Genomic DNA, 19989 nt, shown 5'->3' on the forward strand with positions numbered 1-19989 from the left:
TGGAGAGAATGCAGAGGAGATTTACAAGAATCTTACCAGGGCTTGAAAATGATAGCTATGAGGAGAGATTGGATGGGCCAGGGTTGTTTTCCTTAGAACAGAGTTTTTCAAACTTTTCTTCCCGGGACCCACTTTTGCCAACTGGCCCACCTTGGGGACCCATGTCAGCTGACCCTCACAACCCATGTTGACCAACCTTCATGATACTTATCTCTAATGCAAAAGGGGAGCCTACTTGGTCCTCACGATCTCACTTGAGTCAGGTTCAAAGGAGGAGAGGGCAATGCACATATTAGGGGCAGACTTCAGCCAGTTCCTTTGTGTTGTCTTCATCTTATGAGAACAGAAAATCCACCTAACTCTTTTGCTGCTGTCTTCTTATACTTGACCATCATCGTGAAGGACAATAGCAACAAAGTGTGCATTTTACTCAGCTCTGGATACTCCTGGGAGATGCTACATCAGAATGCTGAAAGCCGCATGGGCTTTTGGCATGTTTTAATGTGATATTACAGGTCAGCTACAACAGCGTTAATTTGGAGTCAGCCCTAAGTTAACAACTGACTATGGTCTCAACCTCAAAAGAATTTTTCACCCACCGCTTCTCTTTCAAAATCTGAACCTTCCCCTCTCATTTGCCATAACTTCCCTGCATATAACATGTATGAGATTTGCATCCTTATTTGCATTGGCACAATTGACAAAACCATACCTCAAGAAATCATTGTTATACTGCTTTGTTCCCAGTTAAGTTTCTTCTTTGCAGGATGTTAACCTGAGGAGCTGCAGCTCTGTACAGAGCTGACACTAACACTGGTCTGTCCTGCCCTGGACTCTCCTGGGCAGCTCACTCCAACAGATTCTGTTGTGAGATCTTGTCCAATAGGTGAACTGCCTGTTTGAGTCTCTGGTCATCTCTTACTTTTAAGAAAACCATTAGTCTTCACAGTTCACTTGCCTTGCTTGCCAGCAGCTGGATAATGGAAGCTACACTGTTCCGTGATTTGGTGCCAAAAGCATGTAGCTGGAGAGCACTTGACGTCAAGTGTACGTGCAGGGCACATGAATTGCTCTCTGTTGCCAGCTTCTGGCTGGAAGATGCCACACAGACTCATTTATTTCCACTTTAAAAGGCAGCAGCGGCTGCCATTTTCAGTGGAAAAACTGGAAGTGGCTGTTCATTGAATCATAGAATCATTGCAGTGCAGAATGAGGCTATTCAGCCCATCGAGTCTGCATTGACCCCCTGAAAGAGCATCGTACCTAGGCCCACTCCTCCATCCTATCCCCACCTAACCTTTTGGACACCATGGGGGGAATTCGAGCATGACCAATCCACCTAACCCTCACATCTTTAGACTGTGGGAGGACACTGGAGTACTCGGAGGAAACCCACGTAGACACGGGGAGAAAGTGCAAACTCCACACAGACAGTCCCCAAGCTCGGAATCGAACCCGGGTCACTGCCACTGTGAGGCAGCAGTGTTAACTGCTGTGCCACCATGTCGCCCTTTGTTTTTATTGCACTTAACCCAATATTCAAATACATGTTGAAATTTAGCAACAAATTTGAAACCAACTATGAAAAAGGGCATTGTAACTAAATATTTACCTCTCAAACCATGGATGAATGCTGTGCATTAAATGTTCCCCAGGATAAATCTGATCGTCTCTCAGGTAAGAAAGGATATACATCATCTTATTTTCATATTGATCATCACAAAATGACTTACCGCAATCAAAAAATGCTAGTAAGGTATCACCATTTGTTTTCAAGTTTATGCCTTCCACATCTTTAAACTCCAAGCAGTTTCTACGTTTTTATACCAGAGGGCAGAAATAATGATATCTTCATAATTCCTTGGTGATGGGTTAATCATTTTTTAAATTGAATCTGAAAACATCAGGGGCGAAATTCTCCGTTATCAGCGCAAAGTCCGCCAATCGGCGCAAAAAACGGCGCAAATCCGACTTGCGTCACGCCGCAAAAATGGTTGCGAAGTCTCCATCCGAAATGGGCTAGCAGCGACGTGACGGGATCCGCGCTTGTTCACGTGTTTCACGCCATGCAGTGTCATACACGCTGCACGGCGTGACGGCTCATAACGATGCGCTGCTCCCCCCCCACCCGACCGGAACACCCGACCGGATGGCTGGCCGCCGCTCAGCCCCGAGGTTCGAGTCACGCGATGTGGAGGCGCTCCTGGACGCAGTGGAGCAGAGGAGGGAGGCCCTGTATCCCGGGCACAGCCGCAGAGTTGCCCCACGCCACAGCCAGCGTCTGTGGAGAGAAGTGGCAGAGGCCGTCACCGCTGCGGCCCTGACACCACGGACAGGCACCCAGTGCCACAAGAAGGTGAACAACCTCGTCAGAGCAGGCAGGGTGAGCCTCCCCTGCTTGATATCCATATCCCCCCTCCCCCATATCCCCCCTCCCCCATATCCCCCCTCCCCATATCACCCCTCCCCCATATCCCCCCTCCCCATATCCCCCCAGCCCCATATCCCCCTCCCCATATCCCCCCTCCCCCATATCCCCCTCCCCATATCCCCCCTCCCCATATCCCCCCTCCCCCATATCCCCCCTCCCCCATATCCCCCCAGCCCCATATCCCCCTCCCCATATCCCCCCTCCCCCATATCCCCCTCCCCATATCCCCCCTCCCCCATATCCCCCATATCCCCCTCCCCCATATCCCCCATATCCCCCCTCCCCATATCCTCCATATCCCCCTCCCCCACACCCCCCATATCCCCCCTCCCCATATCCCCCTCCCCATATCCTCCATATCCCCCCTCCCCCATATCCCCCATATCCCCCCTCCCCCATATCCCCCATATCCCCCCTCCCCCATAACCCCCATATCCCCAAGTGACTCCAGCCCTAACCTTAACCTCTGCAATACACGCGCAGGTTGCCGATGCAGAGGTCAGGGGCGAACTAGCAAGTGAGCCACCGACAGCCCGTCCCCATATCCCCCCTCTCCTATATCCCCCTCCCCCATATCACCTGATCACTGCCTGCGTGTCTAACCATGCATGCTTCATTGTGTATCGCAGGAGCAAACGTCCAGGCACCCATCCCCGCAGATGCAGACCGCCCGCAGGATGCCCCTCGGAGGCCACGGGAGACGGAGAGACCCGGACCCTCCGGCATGCGACGCCCGCAGGATGCCCCTCGCACACCACTGGAGACGGAGAGACCCGGACCCTCCGGCATGCGACGCCCGCAGGATGTCCCTTGGAGACCACGGGAGACGGAGAGACCTGGAGCAACAGGGAGACGACGCCCCCGTCACGTGCGGGTGCGACGACGCAGGCGTGCGCCACCCAGCGACGAGAGGGGCAGCCACAGGCCCCCGTCACAGCCGAGCCAGGACACCACTACCCAGGACACCACTACCCAGGACACCACTACCCAGGACCCCCCTACCCCGGACACCCCTACCCGGGACAGCACTGCCCAGGAAGACGAAATACCGGACAGCGACACAGAGTGGATGGGTGGAGACGAACCCCCACCCCAAAGTGCCATGGACTCAGAGTGGAACGAAGAGCACGACACAACGCCACTGCTGTCACCAACACCCTCCACCATCGCAGAAACACTCACCTCGGTTGGGCACTTTAGTGATGAGGCGTCTGGTACACTCACTGGTGCGCACAACACAGCCGTCCCGGTACAGCAGGTGGAGGTAGGAGCAGCAGAGGGGCCGGGCGGTCAGAGGGCAGCCCAGCCCAAGCGAACATCTGCCGCCCAGATGGATCCCGAGTTCCTGGAGTTACCACATCCACCCATAGATCCGATGCAACCACCGACCCGGAGACGAGCGAAGAGGGTGACGGCCGGCTTGCGGCGGCTGCGGTCGCAGGTGGAGGAGTCCACCCGCGTCCAGGAGCTGGGAGTGGTGCCGGTCATACGTGCCACCCAGGCCGACACCGCACGGGTGGCGTCCGCGGTGGAGGCAATGGGTGCGACGGTGTCAGACATGGGGAACGGTTTGCGAGGCCTGGGGCTTTCCGTGCAGGCGGCGTCTGTGGCCCAGGACATGGCTGCCCTCTCACAGGAGGCCATGAGCCAGTGCCAGCGCCAGATGGCAGAGGCGCTCAACGCCATGGCCCAGTCTCTGCAGGCCATGGCCCAGTCTCTGCAGGCCATGGCCCAGTCTCAGCAGGCCATAGCCCAGTCTCAGCAGGCCATGGCCCAGTCTCAGCAGGCCATAGCCCAGTCTCTGCAGGCCATGGCCCAGTCTCAGCAGGCCATAGCCCAGTCTCTGCAGGCCATAGCCCAGTCTCAGCAGGCCATCGCTGAGGGCATCGGCGCCATTGGCCATGTGCGAGCCGGCGTCGCACAGTCACAGACAGGGTTTGCCAATCCCCTGGGCTCCATGGCTGCAAACCTGCAGACCCCTGTCGATACCAGCACAGGCCTCCAGGACTGGCAGCGCCAGATGTCGGGGGGGCGTCAGATGGCCAGTCCGTTCGCATCCCCCACCCATGTAGAGGCCTGGGGGCCATCGGGCACCCCGAGGGAGGAGGAGGTGGTGTGGTCCGTCCCGGGTCTACCTGTAGGGGAGGTCCGGGAACACCGCGACACCTCGGACTCCCCCCCTTCCGTCCCAGGTTCATCGGGTGGGCAACGGGCAGGACAGGCTGGCAGCTCGTCATCCCAGTCGCCCGGGCCGCAGCCTGGCCCATCTAGGCCAGGACGCCCCAGGAAACGGCCGCCAAAGGGGTCCAGTGTCAGAGGGCAGGAATCACAGGAGTCCACCTCCAGTTCTGCTGTGCCATCTGGGGAACCACGTAGACGTAGTCAAAGGGCCCGTAAGGCCAAACAATTAGACACTGAGTAAGTTGGCACGGGTGCAGGGCACAGATGAGTTTTAGGGGCTAGGGCACGTGCATGAACTCCTTTGGTTATTAAAGTCAATGTTACACCTACAGAAGCTGCCTTTGTGCTCTGTCCAAAGCGTGCGGGGGTGTCATGTACGTTGAGTGCAAGTGTGTGTGTGAGGGGTGGTCTTACCTCAGCCCCAGGTGAGTCTGCCCCTTCCCCCTGGGCCGCCATCAACATCCCCCGGGCAGAGGACGGGACCGTGCGCTGCAGTGTCACAGCCGCATGCAGGGATGGTCCGGGTGGATGGTGGTACTGTGGCCATGGGTCAGACATAGTCCAACGATGTGGAGCCAGGAGCTCATCGCAGGGCGGGTTGTCATCATCCTCCATGGCCTGCGATAGACACGCGTCCACCCGCAACTGTGTGAGCCCGGCCATTGTGCCGCAGGTGGATCGGCAATGGGGGGGTGGTGTGCATGCGGGTGGGGTGGGTGGGGTTGGGGAGGGGGGTGAGGGTGCTGGGTGGGTGGATGGGTGGGGGGTGTGGGTGGTCGGCTGTTGCCATGGTGTGCGGTCTGTGGCCGTACTACCCGATTCCCACGCCCATCTAGTCAGTGAAGCGGGCGGCTATCAGCCTGTCCCGTGCCCGCTGGGCCAGCCGGTAACGGTGGACAGCCACCCGCCTGTGTCTACCCTGTCTGCCTGACCATTGCCCCCCATCCCCCTCATCTGGGGAGGATTGCGCCTCTTCCTGCTGTTCCTCCACTCCGCCCCTCCTCTGCCTGCGGCACATCGCCCCTCTGCTGGGCTATGTTGTGCAGGACGCAGCACACCACAATGATGCGGCCGACCCTATCTGACGGATACTGGAGGGCGCCCCCAGAGAGGTCCAGGCACCTGAAACGCATCTTCAGCACGCCAAAGCACCTCTCTATCACTCCCCTTGTCGCTACATGGGCATTATTGTAGCGGTTCTCCGCCTCATTGAGTTGCCTCCGTATAGGCGTCATCAGCCATGATCGCAATGGGTAGCCCCTGTCGCCCAGCAACAAGCCCCTCAGCCGGGGATGGCGTCCCTCGTACATGCCGGGGATGGATGACCGCGACAACACGTATGAGTCGTGTACACTGCCTGGGTAACGGGCGCAAACGTGCAGGATCATCATGCGGTGGTCGCAGACCACCTGTATGTTCATCAAATAGGTCCCCTTCCTATTGGTGAATATGGCCCTGTTATCTACAGGTGGCCGCACGGCGACGTGCATCCCATCAATCGCGCCCTGGACCATGGGGAACCTGGCCACGGCAGAGAAGCCCACGGCCCGGGCATCTTGGCTGGCCCGGTCCACAGGGAAGCGGATGTAGCGGTGCGCCATGGCATATCGGGCATCTGTCACTGCCCGGATGCACCGATGCACCGATGTCTGCGATATGCCGGACAGGTCCCCACTCAGTGCCTGGAATGACCCCGTTGCATAAAAGTTCAGGGCCACCGTAATCTTGACGGACACGGGGAGAGGGTGTCCCCCGCCAGTGCCACGCGGTGACAGGTGTGCCAGCAGGTGGCAGATGTGTGCCACGGCTTCCCGCCTCATCCGGAGTCTCCTCCTGCATTCCCGGTGTGTGAGGTCCTGGTATGACTGCCGGGGCCGGTACACACGGGGCGCCCTCGGGTGCCTCCATTGCCGTGGGGCCGTGACGTCCTCCTCCCCCTCCTCGTCCTGTCGGTCAGGTGTCCCTCCAGCCTGGGCGGCTGCCGCCTGCCACCTGCCCCTCTGCGGCAGCCTGCGCCCCCTCTCTGGCACGCTCCTCCTCCTCCTCCTCCTCCTCATCCAGGGCAACATAGACATTAGCGGCTGCCGCCACGGCGGCCAACATCGCTGGATGATCGGAAAACATGACGGCCTGGTGGGGTGGGGTCCCCTCCTCCCCCCAGCCAGGTGGCATGGACCGCATGGGTCCAACTGTTGGAAGCTGGCACCTGGCCAGGTGGCCCAACTCACTTGCCCTCGTATCCCCCTCCCCGGCACGGACCCCCCATCCTCCTCCCCGGCACGGACCCCCCATCCCCCTCCCCGGCACGGACCGCCCATCTTCCTCCACGGCACGGACCCCCCATCCCCCTCCCCGGCACGGACCCCCCATCCTCCTCCCCGGCGCGGACCCCCCATCCTCCTCCCCGGCGCGGACCCCCCATCCCCCTCCCCAGCACGGACACCCCATCCCCCTCCCCGGCACGGACCCCCCATCCTCCTCCCCGGCACGGACCCCCCATCCTCCTCCCCGGCACGGACCCCCCATCCTCCTCCCCGGCACGGAGCCCCCATCCTCCTCCCCGGCACGGACCCCCCATCCCCCTCCCCGGCACGGACCCCCCATCCTCCTCCCCGGCACGGACCCCCCATCCACCTCCCTGGCACGGACCCCCATCCCCCTCTCCGGCACGGACCCCCCAACCCCCTCCCCGGCACGGACTCCCCATCCCCCTCCCCGGCACGGACCCCCCATCCTCCTCCCCGGCACGGGCCCCCCCCCATCCCCCTCCCCAGCAGGGACCCCCCATCCTCCTCCCCGGCACGGACTCCCCCCATCCCCCTCCCCGGCACGGACCCCCCATCCCCCGCCCCGGCACGGACCCCCCATCCTCCTCCCCGGCACGGGCCCCCCATCCCCCTCCCCGGCACAGACCCCCCATTCTCCTCCCCAGCACGGACCCCCCATCCTCCTCCCCAGCACGGACCCCCCCCCATCCCCCTCCCCGGCACAGACCCCCCATCCCCCTCCCAGGCACGGACCCCCCCATCCCCCGCCCCGGCACGGACCCCCCATCCTCCTCCCCGGCACGGACCCCCCAACCTCCTCCCCGGCACGGACCCCCCATCCCCCGCCCCGGCACGGACCCCCCATCCTCCTCCCCGGCAGGGACCCCCCCATCCCCCTCCCCGGCACAGACCCCCCCATCCTCATCCCCGGCACGGACCCCCCCATCCCCCTCCCCAGCACGGACCCCCCATCTCCCTCCCCGGCACGGACCCCCCATCCTCCTCCCCGGCACGGACCCCACATCCCCCTCCCCGGCACGGTCCCCCCATCCCCCTCCCCGGCACGGTCCCCCCATCCTCCTCCCCAGCACGGACCCCCCCCCCCATCCCCCTCCCCGGCACGGACCCCCCATCCCCCTCCCCGGCACGGACCCCCCATTCTCCTCCCCGGCACGGACCCCCCATCCCCCTCCCCGGCACAGACCCCCCATCCTCCTCCCCGGCACGGACCCCCCATCCCCCTCTCCGGCACGGACCCCCCATCCTCCTCCCCAGCACGGACACCCATCTCCCTCCCCGGCACGGACCCCCCATCCTCCTCCCCGGCACGGACCCCCCAGCCCCCTCCCCGGCACGGTCCCCCCATCCCCCTCCCCGGCACGGTCCCCCCATCCTCCTCCCTGGCATGGACCCCCCCCATCCCCCTCCCCGGCACGGACCCCCCATCCCCCTCCCCAGCACGGACCCCTCATCCTCCTCCCCGACACGGACCCCCCATCCCCCTCCCCGGCACTGACCCCCCATCACCCTCCCCGCCACGGACCCCCCATCCTCCTCCCCGGCACGGACCCCCCATCCCCCTCCCCGGCACGGGCCCCCCATCCCCCTCCCCGGCACGGACCCCCCATCCCCCTCCCCGGCACAGACCCCCCATCCCCCTCCCCGGCACGGACCCCCCATCCCCCGCCCCGGCACGGACCCCCCATCCTCCTCCCCGGCACGGACCCCCCATCCCCCTCCCCGGCACAGACCCCCCATCCTCCTCCCCGGCACGGACCCCCCATCCCCCTCCCCAGCACGGACCCCCCATCTCCCTCCCCGGCACGGACCCCCCATCCTCCTCCCCGGCACGGACCCCCCATCCTCCTCCCCGGCACGGACCCCACATCCCCCTCCCCGGCACGGTCCCCCCATCCTCCTCCCCAGCACGGACCCCCCCCCCCATCCCTCTCCCCGGCACGGACCCCCCATCCCCCGCCCCGGCACGGACCCCCAATTCTCCTCCCCGGCACGGACCCCCCATTCTCCTCCCCGGCACGGACCCCCCATCCCCCTCCCCGGCACAGACCCCCCATCCTCCTCCCCGGCACGGACCCCCCATCCCCCTCTCCGGCACGGACCCCTCATCCTCCTCCCCAGCACGGACACCCATCTCCCTCCCCGGCACGGACCCCCCATCCTCCTCCCCGGCACGGACCCCCCAGCCCCCTCCCCGGCACGGTCCCCCCCATCCCCCTCCCCGGCACGGTCCCCCCATCCTCCTCCCCGGCATGGACCCCCCCCCATCCCCCTCCCCGGCACGGACCCCCCATCCCCCTCCCCAGCACGGACCCCTCATCCTCCTCCCCGACACGGACCCCCCATCCCCCTCCCCGTCACTGACCCCCATCCCCCTCCCTGCCACGGACCCCCCATCCTCCTCCCCGGCACGGACCCCCCATCCCCCTCCCCGGCACGGGCCCCCCATCCCCCTCCCCGGCACGGACCCCCCATCCTCCTCCCTGGCACGGACCCCATCCTCCTCCCCGGCACGGACCCCCCTCCCAGCACACCCCCGGAGCCCAGCCCACTCTAACCACCCCCCCGCCCCCCCCGCCGCACACACACACACACAACCCTAGACGCACCTCTCCCCACACATTCAGACTGCGGCCACGCCATCGCCTGCCCAGCAGCCAACCCCCCAGGCCGTCACTCACCTCCATGCTGGTCGGCGTGAACCTGGAGCACAGGTTGACGCCGATTTAAAGGAGGTTTGATTTACGTCGACGTGACCCGTCATCACGTCGACGGGACTTCGGCCCATCCGGACGGGAGAATATCGGCAGGCCCAAAATCGGCTGCCTTGCGCAGACCCGTGGCATTCTCCGCGGCAGCGGCGCCATTAACGCCCCGCCGACTTTTCTCCCTTCGGAGACTTCGCCAACCGGCGGGGGCGGGATTCACGGCGGCCAACGGCCATTCTCCAACCCGCTGGGGGGTCGGAGAATGACGCCCCTGAGCCTCTCTCCAACGATCGTCTTACTAAAACCACTGGTGAAAAGGCTGTAATCTCCAACGTCCAATACTTAGAATCTAGTTTGCATAATGACATATAAATCGAGCACCTCGCTCAGACATTTCTTTAGGACACACAATGCCAAGTACTTCAGGAGTTCATACTCAACAGTACCAGTTTCCATTGTCACAAAATCTAATAGTGATTTAGCCACATCAAATTCAGCACACGTAGACAATAGTTTTTCCACCATGCTTACTTCAAACCGAGTTTTATTATACCATTCTGCTTTCAATTTCTTTCACTCGTCTATCCTGAAAGGCTTCATTGGAATTGACGTTATTGCAACTTTAGCTGCTGTTGAAACATCAGCCAATATGTCGCCCGTTTAGCTTTTTGCGAACTCTTCACTTGTTCTGGCTGTCCCGGTTCTGAATAAAGGAAACAAAAAGTCGGTGTCGCCCCTGTGAGCAGCTATTTCTTGTTTAGCATTTGTTGCTTTCCGCTTGCTTCCATCACTCTGTTGGTGCCCAGTTGACATTAAAACTTTGAACGAGGTGCACAGCAACAGGATAACAGCCTCGCTGCACCTTGGTGCGGTGCGAGCAGAAACCCAATGACACGCTGCAAATGGGGAACAACGCCGCGGGTGTCTGTGCCGACATGGTGAGCAGTGGTGGAAGCGGCTGCTCTCTTTAAACTCAGCCTCCAACTAAACATCAGCTCAACACCATACCTTCATCGAGAGTGAAAGGATGCTATTCAATAATAACTTACACTCTCCAAGTTACTAGCCCTTTGGGCGCTTCTCCCGAGGTCAGGACCACCACAGGTGGCCCGCGACCAGCACTTTGACAAACCCTATCTTAGAACACAGGAGGCTATTGGGGAGACATAATTTAAGTGTACAAAATTATGAGAGCCAGGACAGGAAAGACTTGTTTCCCCTAGCAGAGGGGCCAATTACCAGGGGGCATAGATTTAAGATGAATGGTAGAAGATAACAGAGGACATGAGGATAATCTGGTTCATCCAGAGGTTGGTGCATGTCTGGAATTCACTGCCTAAATTGATGGTTCAGGCTGAATTACTCAACTCATTTGAAAGATACCTGGATATCTAATCTAAAGTGCTGTAAACTGCAAGGCTATGGAACAGGTGCTGGAAAATGGGATCAAAATGAACACCCCCACAACCTTAGACATCGCCTCGAAGAAGGCTGTCCAGAACCCAAGTCTGGGGCAGGCCCAGAATATGTTGTTGTGGTTGGCCGGGCCTCCCTGACACCGTTCACATTTATCCTCCACCTCCGGGAAGAACCTGTTCATTCGAGTTCTAGACAGGTGGGCTCTATGCACCACTTTGAACTGCATAAGGCTGAGCGTAGCGCAGGAGGAAGTGGAGCAGACCCTGCTCAGTGCTTCGCTCTAGAGTCCCCACCCACTTCCAGCCCCAGTTCACCCTCCCATTTCCGTCTAGTTTTGTCAGTGGTAGTCTTGCACTATCTAGTAACCGTCCATACATGTTCCCACAATTCCCCTCCTCCTTATTGCCCATGTTGATTAGCTCCTCTAGGAGAGTGTCTCTCAGGCCCTGGGGTACCTTGCCGTCTCCTTAGAGAGAAAGTGCTTAATCTGGAGGTGCCTCAGCTCCTGTCCCAACGGAAATTCCTGATCCTCTGTTAGTACATCTAAGGTCGCAAGTCTGTCCCCTATGTAGGGTCCCTAACTGCTAACGTCCCCCCATCTTGTCTTCACTTTTTAAGGGTGGAGTCGAGCAATGTCCAGCGTGAATTTGTGATTGTCGCAGATGGGGGCTATGGAGGACATCTCGGTTCGGCCAAAATGTTGCCTCATTTGATTCCATGTCTTCAATGTGGCTACCACCACTGGGCTGGATGTGTGCTTTGGTGGGGTGGGGGGGAGCGCTGCCGTGGCTAGTGTTTGGAGGGTCATTACCTTGTAGGAGGACTCCTCCAGCCTCACCCATTCCATGGTTGGCTCTCTTATGCAACTCCTCACCCCCTCGGCTGGGGCCGCCAAGTGGTAGCACTGTAGGTTCGGTAAGGCTAGACAGCCCATGTTTTTCCGCCTTTGCAGCGTTGACTTAGGGGTCCTCTGGTTCTTATCCCCCCACAAAAACACCATAATCATTTTGTCTACTTTGTGGAAATAGGCCCCGGGGATGAAGATCAGTATGGATCTCAACAGGAGGAGGAACCTCGGCAGGACATTCATTTTGATCGTCTGCACTCTCCTCCCCAGGGAAAGCTGGAGTGCATCCCATCTCTGTAGGTCCTTTTTTACTCACTCCACCAGGCTGGAAAGGTTCCACTTGTGGATCTGTTTCCAGTCATGAGCTATCTGGATCCCCAGGTAGCGGAATGTGTTTAGGGCTGGTTTGAATGGTAGTCCCTCCAGCTCTGTCCCTCCCCTGTTCGGGTTCACCAGGAATGCCTCGCCCTTGCTCAGGTTGAGTTTGTAGCCCGAGAAGGCTCCAAACTGTATAATTGCTTTCAGGCCATTCTGTGGGTCTGAGACGTAGAGGAGCAGGTCATCTGCATAGAATGAAACTCTGTGCTCTCTGCCTCCTCTTTGTACCCTTCCAGATTTTCACAGAGCGATCGCGACTGGTTCAATTGCGAGGGTGAAAAATAGCGGGGACAGTGGGCATCCCTGCCTTGTGTCTCTGTGCAGCTGGAAGTATTCAGAGCTGGTGGTGTTGGTCTGAACGCTCACCTTGGGAGCGTTGTACAAGAGTTTAACCCACAAGGTGTACCCCGTTCCCAGCCCAAACCGTTCCAGTACCTCAATGAGGTTACTTCCATTCGACTCGGTTGAAAGCCTTTTCTGCGTCCGGGGAGATGATCACCTCTGGTGTTCTCTCTCTGGATGGGGTCATTATTACTTTCAGCAGTCACCTGATGTTCGCAATTAGCTGCCTATCCTTGATAAAGCTCGTCTGGTTCTCTGCAACTACCTCTGGTACTCAGTTCTCCAGTCTCTTGGCCAGGACATATGCGAGTATCTTAATTCAGAAGTGAACTGGGTCTATGTCGGGTCCTTGTCTTTCTTGGGTCTCAGCTACGTCGTGGCCTGTGTTAGTGTAAGAGGCAGGGTGCCTCTCGCCACCGAGTCTGCAAACATGTCCCATGGGTGTGGGGCCCGGGCTGGTGTGAATTTCTTATGGAAGTCCACTGGGAACCCATCAGGCCCCGGCGCATTCCCCGCCTGCATGGAGCTGATACTCTCCATGATCTCTCTCAGTCCTATTGGTGCTTCCAACTCCCCCCCCCCCCGCCGATCGTCTCTCCACAACTGGCATGTCCAGTCCATCGAGGAACCGTTTCATCGCCGCATCACCATCGGGGGTTCGGAGGTGTACAGCCCTCGGTAGAATGTCTCAAATGTTTGGTTGATCTCTTTTTACTCGATTACCAGTCTGCCTCTGCTATCCTTTATCTGCGCTATTTCCCTCATGGCTGCCTGCTTTCTCAGCCGGTGAGCCAGTAGGCGGCCAGCCTTTTCCCCGTGTTCGTAAAAGGTACCCCGTGTCTGGTGGAGTTGGTGCACTGCTTTCCTGGTGGATAACACGTTAAAGTCCATTTGTAGCTTTTACCTCTCTGCCAGAAGCTCTATGGTCGGGGCCTCGGAGTATTTTCTGTCGGCCTCCAGGATGAAGTTGATCAGTTGCTGCCTGGCCACCTTCTCTTCCCTAACTCTTCATGCCTTGCAGGCTATAATCTCTCCCCTAATCACTGGCTTTAGTGCCTCCCAGGATGTGGAAGGTGAGACTTCCTCATTCCGGCTGTTGGTAGCGTACTCGCCGATGGCCTGTGATATTTTCTGGCAGATCCTATCGGCCAAAAAGTCCATGTCCAACCTCCACGTGGGGCGTTGGGCACAGCCCATATAAAACCTCACATCCATGTAGTGTGGAGCGTGGTCGGAGATGACTATCCCGGAGCATTCCGCTCTTACAATTCCTGGAAGTGCCGCTTTCCCCACTGCGGAGAAGTCTATTCTCGAGTCTGCCTTGTGGACCGGTGAAAAGGACAAGAATTCCTTTTCACCAGACTGTCAGAACTGCCATGGGTCCACTGCCCCATCTGCTCCATGAATGTTGTCAGTTTCCTGGCCATGCCCATCGTATTCACCAATCTGGGGTTCGATCGGGCTGTCAATGGGTCCTGTACACAGTTGAAGTACCCCCCCCCCCCCATGATCAGTTGGTGCATGTCAATGTCAGGGATTTCCACCATGGAGATTTTTATGCAGCCTGTGACATCCCAGTTGGGCGGGTACACATTAACCAGTACTACTGGTGCCCTGTCTAGGACACCGTTGACCATGACGTACCGTCCCCCTTGGCCTAAAACCGTTCCTGTTGCCGTGAACCTCACCCTCTTACTAATCAATGTGGCTACTCCCTTAGCCCTCGTCCCATAACATGAGTGATATGTCTGTCCCACCCAGCCCTTTCTTACCCGTAGTTGGACCTTCTCCCTTAGGTGTGTTTCCTGTAGGAAGACTATGTCAGCTTTCAGGTTTCTCAGATAGGCGAAGACTATTGTTTTTCTCACCAGGCCGTTAAATCCCCTAACATTCCAGGTGATAATCCTGGTGGGGGGTTTTGTCCCCCCGTTCCTACGGGATCAACCATACATATCTGGACTCCGGGGTTTCCCTTTGTCCAGGGGGCACCCAACATGGCCACCAACTATGTGTATGTCACGTGGCTGCGTCCCTGCACTCCGGGGTTTCCCTTTGTCCGGGGACCCTCCAAAGTGGCTGCTTGCAGAACCATCTTGTTTCCTCAGCCTGTTCCACCCCTGCTGAGGCCTGTACGATACCTACTATATTATTTCTTATGTCTGAATAAAGCTCGTAGTCTTACAGTTGAAGTAGATGCTTTATTTTGTAAGTTCGTTCTCTCTCCAGAGCTTAGACTAGATGTTACATGAGAGCTGTCTGTCTGTGTCCTGCTCACTAGCTGCCGTTCCTGTGAAGAGTGACCTCCTGACTTCCTGTCTGTCTATTATATACATCTCTAGTGCTCCCTCTAGTGGTTGCTTAGTTGTAGTGTATTCACATTCACCCCTTGTGTATATACAGTGAGGCAGATCGCTACATCCTCCCTTTTTTCTTTTTACATATTTTCTGTACTTTGTTAAAGAAAATTGTGCAAAACAGGCAGATAAATGATGATATGTACAAGTTGTGATGATATTGATGACTATACAAAGCCAATTAATATTTATGAGTACAATCTTAATAAAAAATAATTATGAGTCCAAACTTTATACATTTATTCAGCTGAGTTTCTTTCTTCTTCTGTTGTTGAGATGGTGATGTTGATATTGTAATTTTGTGGTGAATGTCATCAGTGTTCTTGTGTTTAAGTGACTAACAAGTCATCATGAGGTGTTTGAATTGTAGAATCACTTTTGTTGTCTGACCTGGACTTTTTTCTGTGCTTGCGGTATTGATTCTGGGTGTCATCTTTGTTGTCTGACCTGGACCTTTTCCTGTGCTTGCTTATTGATTCTGTATGGCATCTGCCTTGAAAACTGGTTTGCTTGTTTGTTGTGGAGCAGATATGAATTTGTGAGATTCGTTGTCATGCCATGTTATGTTTATACTCTTGCCATTGTTTTGGACTGTGCTGTTACATTGTCCTTCACGTGCAGAGTTGTACCATGTTATACAGGTCGTTGTTTCATTGTTGTTGTTTTTGTCATTTCTGTCTTCGTTGTTTTCGTTGTTCTTGTTGTTGTTTTTGTCGTGCTTGTTGTTTCTGTTTTTGTCGTTTTCATTGTTGTTTTTGTCGTGCTTGTTGTTCTCTTTGTTGTACTTCTTGTTGTTGTTTTTGTTGTTGTTCTTGTAGTTTTTGTTGTTGTTCTTGTTGCGCTCAATGACTGTTCCATGTGGATAATTTGAGTCATTCTCAAAGTTATTGGTATCAGTGTCCTTTGTGGTATCTGATGTTTCATTGAGTGTTTCGACTTGAGGATTGTGAGAATGATCTGATGTTGCATTGATCCTGGACACATCAGTCATTTGTGGTTGATTTGCTTCATCGTTGATCTCTTGATGCTCCTCTTCTGGAGTCATTTGTGGTTGATTTGCTTCATCTTTGATCTCTTGGTGCTCCTCGTCTGGAGTCAACGTTGTCAAGATTTCAGTTTCTTGTGGGTTGTCAAGAGTGGATGAGGTTTTAATTGATGCGGTCTCACTGGACTCAAGGGTAGTTTTACTTTGATTGTTGAGTGCTTCTGTACAGATGAGCTGAGATCTGTCAGTCTTGCTGTGATCTTGCACATCGTGTATGCTGATTGTGATCACGTTGTTGCTGTTCGTACATACAGTGGTTGGCCATGCATCGTCTTCTTGTTGTTCATGTGTGCTGGGGAGACTTTCATAATCTTTTTGTTGTTCACGTGAACTTGGTAGACTTTCATAGTCTGCTTCTGGTTGCTCAGATAAGGTGTACAGACCTTCATGGTCTTCTTTGTGCACGGTTGGCATTCTGGAGTCTTTAATTGCTTCCATTCTGGAGTCTGTCAACGAGCTCTCTGTGGAGGCGTCGCTCTCTCTGTGGAGTCTTTCATTGCTCTCTGTGTGGAGTCGTGCAGTGTTCTCTCTGTGGAGTCGATCCCTGCTCTCTCAACGGAGTCGGTCAGTACTCTCCGTGTGGCGTCGTTTTCAACAATCTGCCATTGCATCATGGTATTGGATTCATCTACCATGAGTAGAGTCGTGTTGAGCTTTCCAACCGTGTTGCTGATGCTTTTATGATCATACCCGAAAAACTCATGTCTGAGTAGTATTCTTTGATACACAAATCATCTTCTGTTGTTTCAGATTTGTTATTGAGCGTTCCACTTTTAATTAACAAATCATCTTCTTTGGCATTGGATTTGTTATTGAGCTCTTCACATTTTGTGCTGCAAATCGCTAGTTCTGGGGTGCAGCGGAAGTTATTGTCAACTGCTGGTAGAGGTTCTGGCAATGTTGTGCCTTTTGAGGTTGAAGTTTTTGGATTTGTGCCTTTAAGAGTCTTGTTTGTGATTTTCGGGCTTTTCCCCTTTAAATGGGCGTGGTCCGCGCGGCTTGCGCATGTGCAGAATGGTCTTTGCACAAAACGGCTATTTTCAACTGCGCATGCGTGGCTGCAGTTTCCTGCACATGCGCAGAACCAGATTTGCGTCTTTTGTTCCCCGGGCAGTTTAAAATGTGCTCAGACGCTATTTTAACTTCTTTAGACCCATGGAGAAGAACTTTTTTGGCGTTCTTTCTTGGTTAAAAACTTAATATTATTTTCTTCTTGCAATCTGCACTTTTCAATCGCGATTTCCAACGTTAAAACTTTCTGTTCTGGTAATGATTGTTTGAGTTTCGCATCACTCATTCCCTGTGTAAATTGGTCTCTGAGCATTGAATGTCTTAAAGCAGCATTGGTGTTACAGTGATCTTCAAATTGTTTGAGTATTACTTCTAATTTGGTGTTGTCTTCACCTTTCAAGTAATTAAAGCAGTTATAGATTTCTCTAGCTTCATGTCCTGCGAGTAGCAGTGCTATTTTTGTTTCTTCAGAGGCCGTGCTCAAAACACTAGCTACAATATACATTTCGAACATTTGTTTAAAAATTTTCCAGTCATGACTTAAATTAACGGTTGTTCCCCGCTGCGGTGGTGTTCCAATGAGTGCCATTGAATCAGCGAAGTCCCTCCACGTCGAATGTCCAGCATGAGGTTTCTTCTTTTTTGTGTAATCTTCTAGCAAGCTTTCCTGGAGTCTCCTGGTACCATATATTATTTCTTATGTCTGAATAAATCTCGTAGTCTTACAGTTGAAGTAGATGCTATATTGTGTAAGTTCATTCTCTCACCAGAGCTTATACTAGATGTTACATGAGAGCTGTCTGTCTGTGTCCTGCTCACTAGCTGCCGTTCCTTTGAAGAGTGACCTCCTGACTTCCTGTCGGTCTATTATATACATCTCTAGTGCTCCCTCTAGTGGTTACTTAGTTGTAGTGTATTTACATTAACCCCTTGTGTATATACAGTGATGCAGATCACTACACCTACCTCATTTTTTCTTCTGTTCCTTTTATGTCTCTTTCCCCCCCATCTGCCCCCGCATCCCCCATTATCCACCTCCCCGTGCTTCCTCCTTCCCATCCCTGTGCTTCCCACAGCAGGAGAAGATTTTTTTTAAAATTCAATTCAGTCTTCCTGCATCTGTCTTGAATATGCTCAATGGTTGAGTCTGCAGAACTCTCTTTAATTGTGCATTTTAGAGATTAAAAAGATTAACAATACTTTGAGTTAAGTAATTCCTCCTCATCTAAATAATAATAATAATCGCTTATTGTCACAAGTCGGCTTCAATTAAGTTACTGTGAAAAGCCCCTAGTCGTCACATTCCGACACCTATTTGGGGAGGCTGGTACGGGAATTGAACCCGCGGTGCTGGCATTGTTCGGCATTGCAAGCCAGCTGTTTAGCCCACTGTTCTAAACCAGTCCCTGCTATGTCTAAAATCATCACATTGTAATTTGCAGACTATATCCCCAGGCTGTAAATCACCCACCTTAGGAAAACTTATATTCTGCATCTGCTCTGTAGTGTCCTGAGGGAATAATGCCTGTTTCAATGAGGTCATTGCTCATTCTTCGCATCTCTAGACTATAGAATATAAGCTCAGGCTCTCCTCTCGTATTAAAGGTAAGAGAAAATGGTGGGTCGCAAAGGTCAGCCGGCGAGGGTCGCGAAGGTTGACCAGCGTAGGTCACGAAGATCGGCCGGCATGGGTCCTTAAGGATGGCCGGTTGGTAAAAATGGGCCCCGGGCAAAAAAAGTTTTAAAAACACTGGTCTAAACCCTCCCCAGTCCCCGCTCCTTTCTAAGGCCAGTCTTCCCTTTATGACTGGAATGAGGCAGCACAGCCCCGTGCAAACATGCTCACTGTCCAATGAGTCCAATGGATGTTTTGCTCTTTCAGAGTCTTTCCCTGTACAGTTCTCATTTTTGCCGTGTTTGTCCCTTGTCCAGGCCGTTGGTTCGGCCAAACTCATTCGCTTCCTCTGGGGAGTTGAAGTAATGCTCCTTCTTTTGGGATGTGACCAAGAGCCTCGCCAGGACAAGCATATTGAAAAGTACCCCATTCTTGTTCAGGGCCGATTTCGCCTGATTAAACTCGGCTCTGCATTTTGCTAGTTCTGCCCCAATGTCCCGGTAAATTCTGATTCTATGTCCTTCCCAGGTGCTTGCTTTTGTTTGCCGTGCCCATCACAGGATCCTTTCACGGTCCTGGTATCGCTGGAGCTTTGCGATAATCGCCCTTGGCTGCTCCCCTGCCTTGGGTTTTGGTCTAAGCGACCTGTGCGCTCTATCAAGCACTGGGGGTTTGTGGAAGCTGTCTCTCCCGACTAAGTTGCCCAGCATTTGGCCAACGTAATCCGTTGGGTCTTTGGCCTCAGTGCCTTCGGGCAGGCCCACGATCCTGATGTTTTGTCGTCGGGACCTGGTCTCCTGGTCCTCGACATTTTCCCTTTGGTTTCCCTGGGCTGGCACCAACCTTTTTACCTCCTACTCCAGGGCGACGATTCTGTTGCTCTGGTCCGTCAAGGCCTTTTCCAGGTCGAGGATCGTCCTCTCCTGGGTTGCCACTTTTTTCCCCAGCCCGTCGATTTCCTTCTGCATGGTGGCCATCATCTCCGCTACTGCCACCTTGACCAACACCTGTGTTTCTCGTCTTGATCGCCTCCTTCATGGCGGTCAGCTCCTTCATAAGTAAACTCTTCCATCCGTCTCCAGGTGGTGGGGGGGGAGGCTCGGGTTGTTGGCCGCCCTCTCTCCTGGGTGGTCGGGTCTCCTTCGTCTCGTGGGTCTGCTATCTTGTCCACCTGCTGGTCGCGGCACGTTCCGCCACTTCTGTCATCTATTCGGCCCCTTGAGCTCCCGTTCAATGACATCCTTCCTCAGTTACCCTCCTTAAGTTGTTGAGGGATTTTTCCACTTGAAATTTGGGCAAAGTTCAACTACAAGTGCCTTTTTTTGTCCCAGTTCAGAGGACAGCCACCTGATGTGCATCCTCTCAGCATATCA

At 55.4% G+C, this 19989-nt stretch overlaps 1 pseudogene; it reads right to left on the reverse strand.

Moving 5' to 3' along the window:
- Positions 1–1608: 1608 nt before the first annotated feature.
- On the reverse strand, positions 1609–19654 carry LOC140391327 (mitochondrial ribonuclease P catalytic subunit-like; annotated as a pseudogene).
- Positions 19655–19989: the final 335 nt, after the last annotated feature.

This window comes from Scyliorhinus torazame, chromosome 15, assembly GCF_047496885.1.
Source record: "Scyliorhinus torazame isolate Kashiwa2021f chromosome 15, sScyTor2.1, whole genome shotgun sequence".
NCBI lineage: Eukaryota > Metazoa > Chordata > Chondrichthyes > Carcharhiniformes > Scyliorhinidae > Scyliorhinus > Scyliorhinus torazame.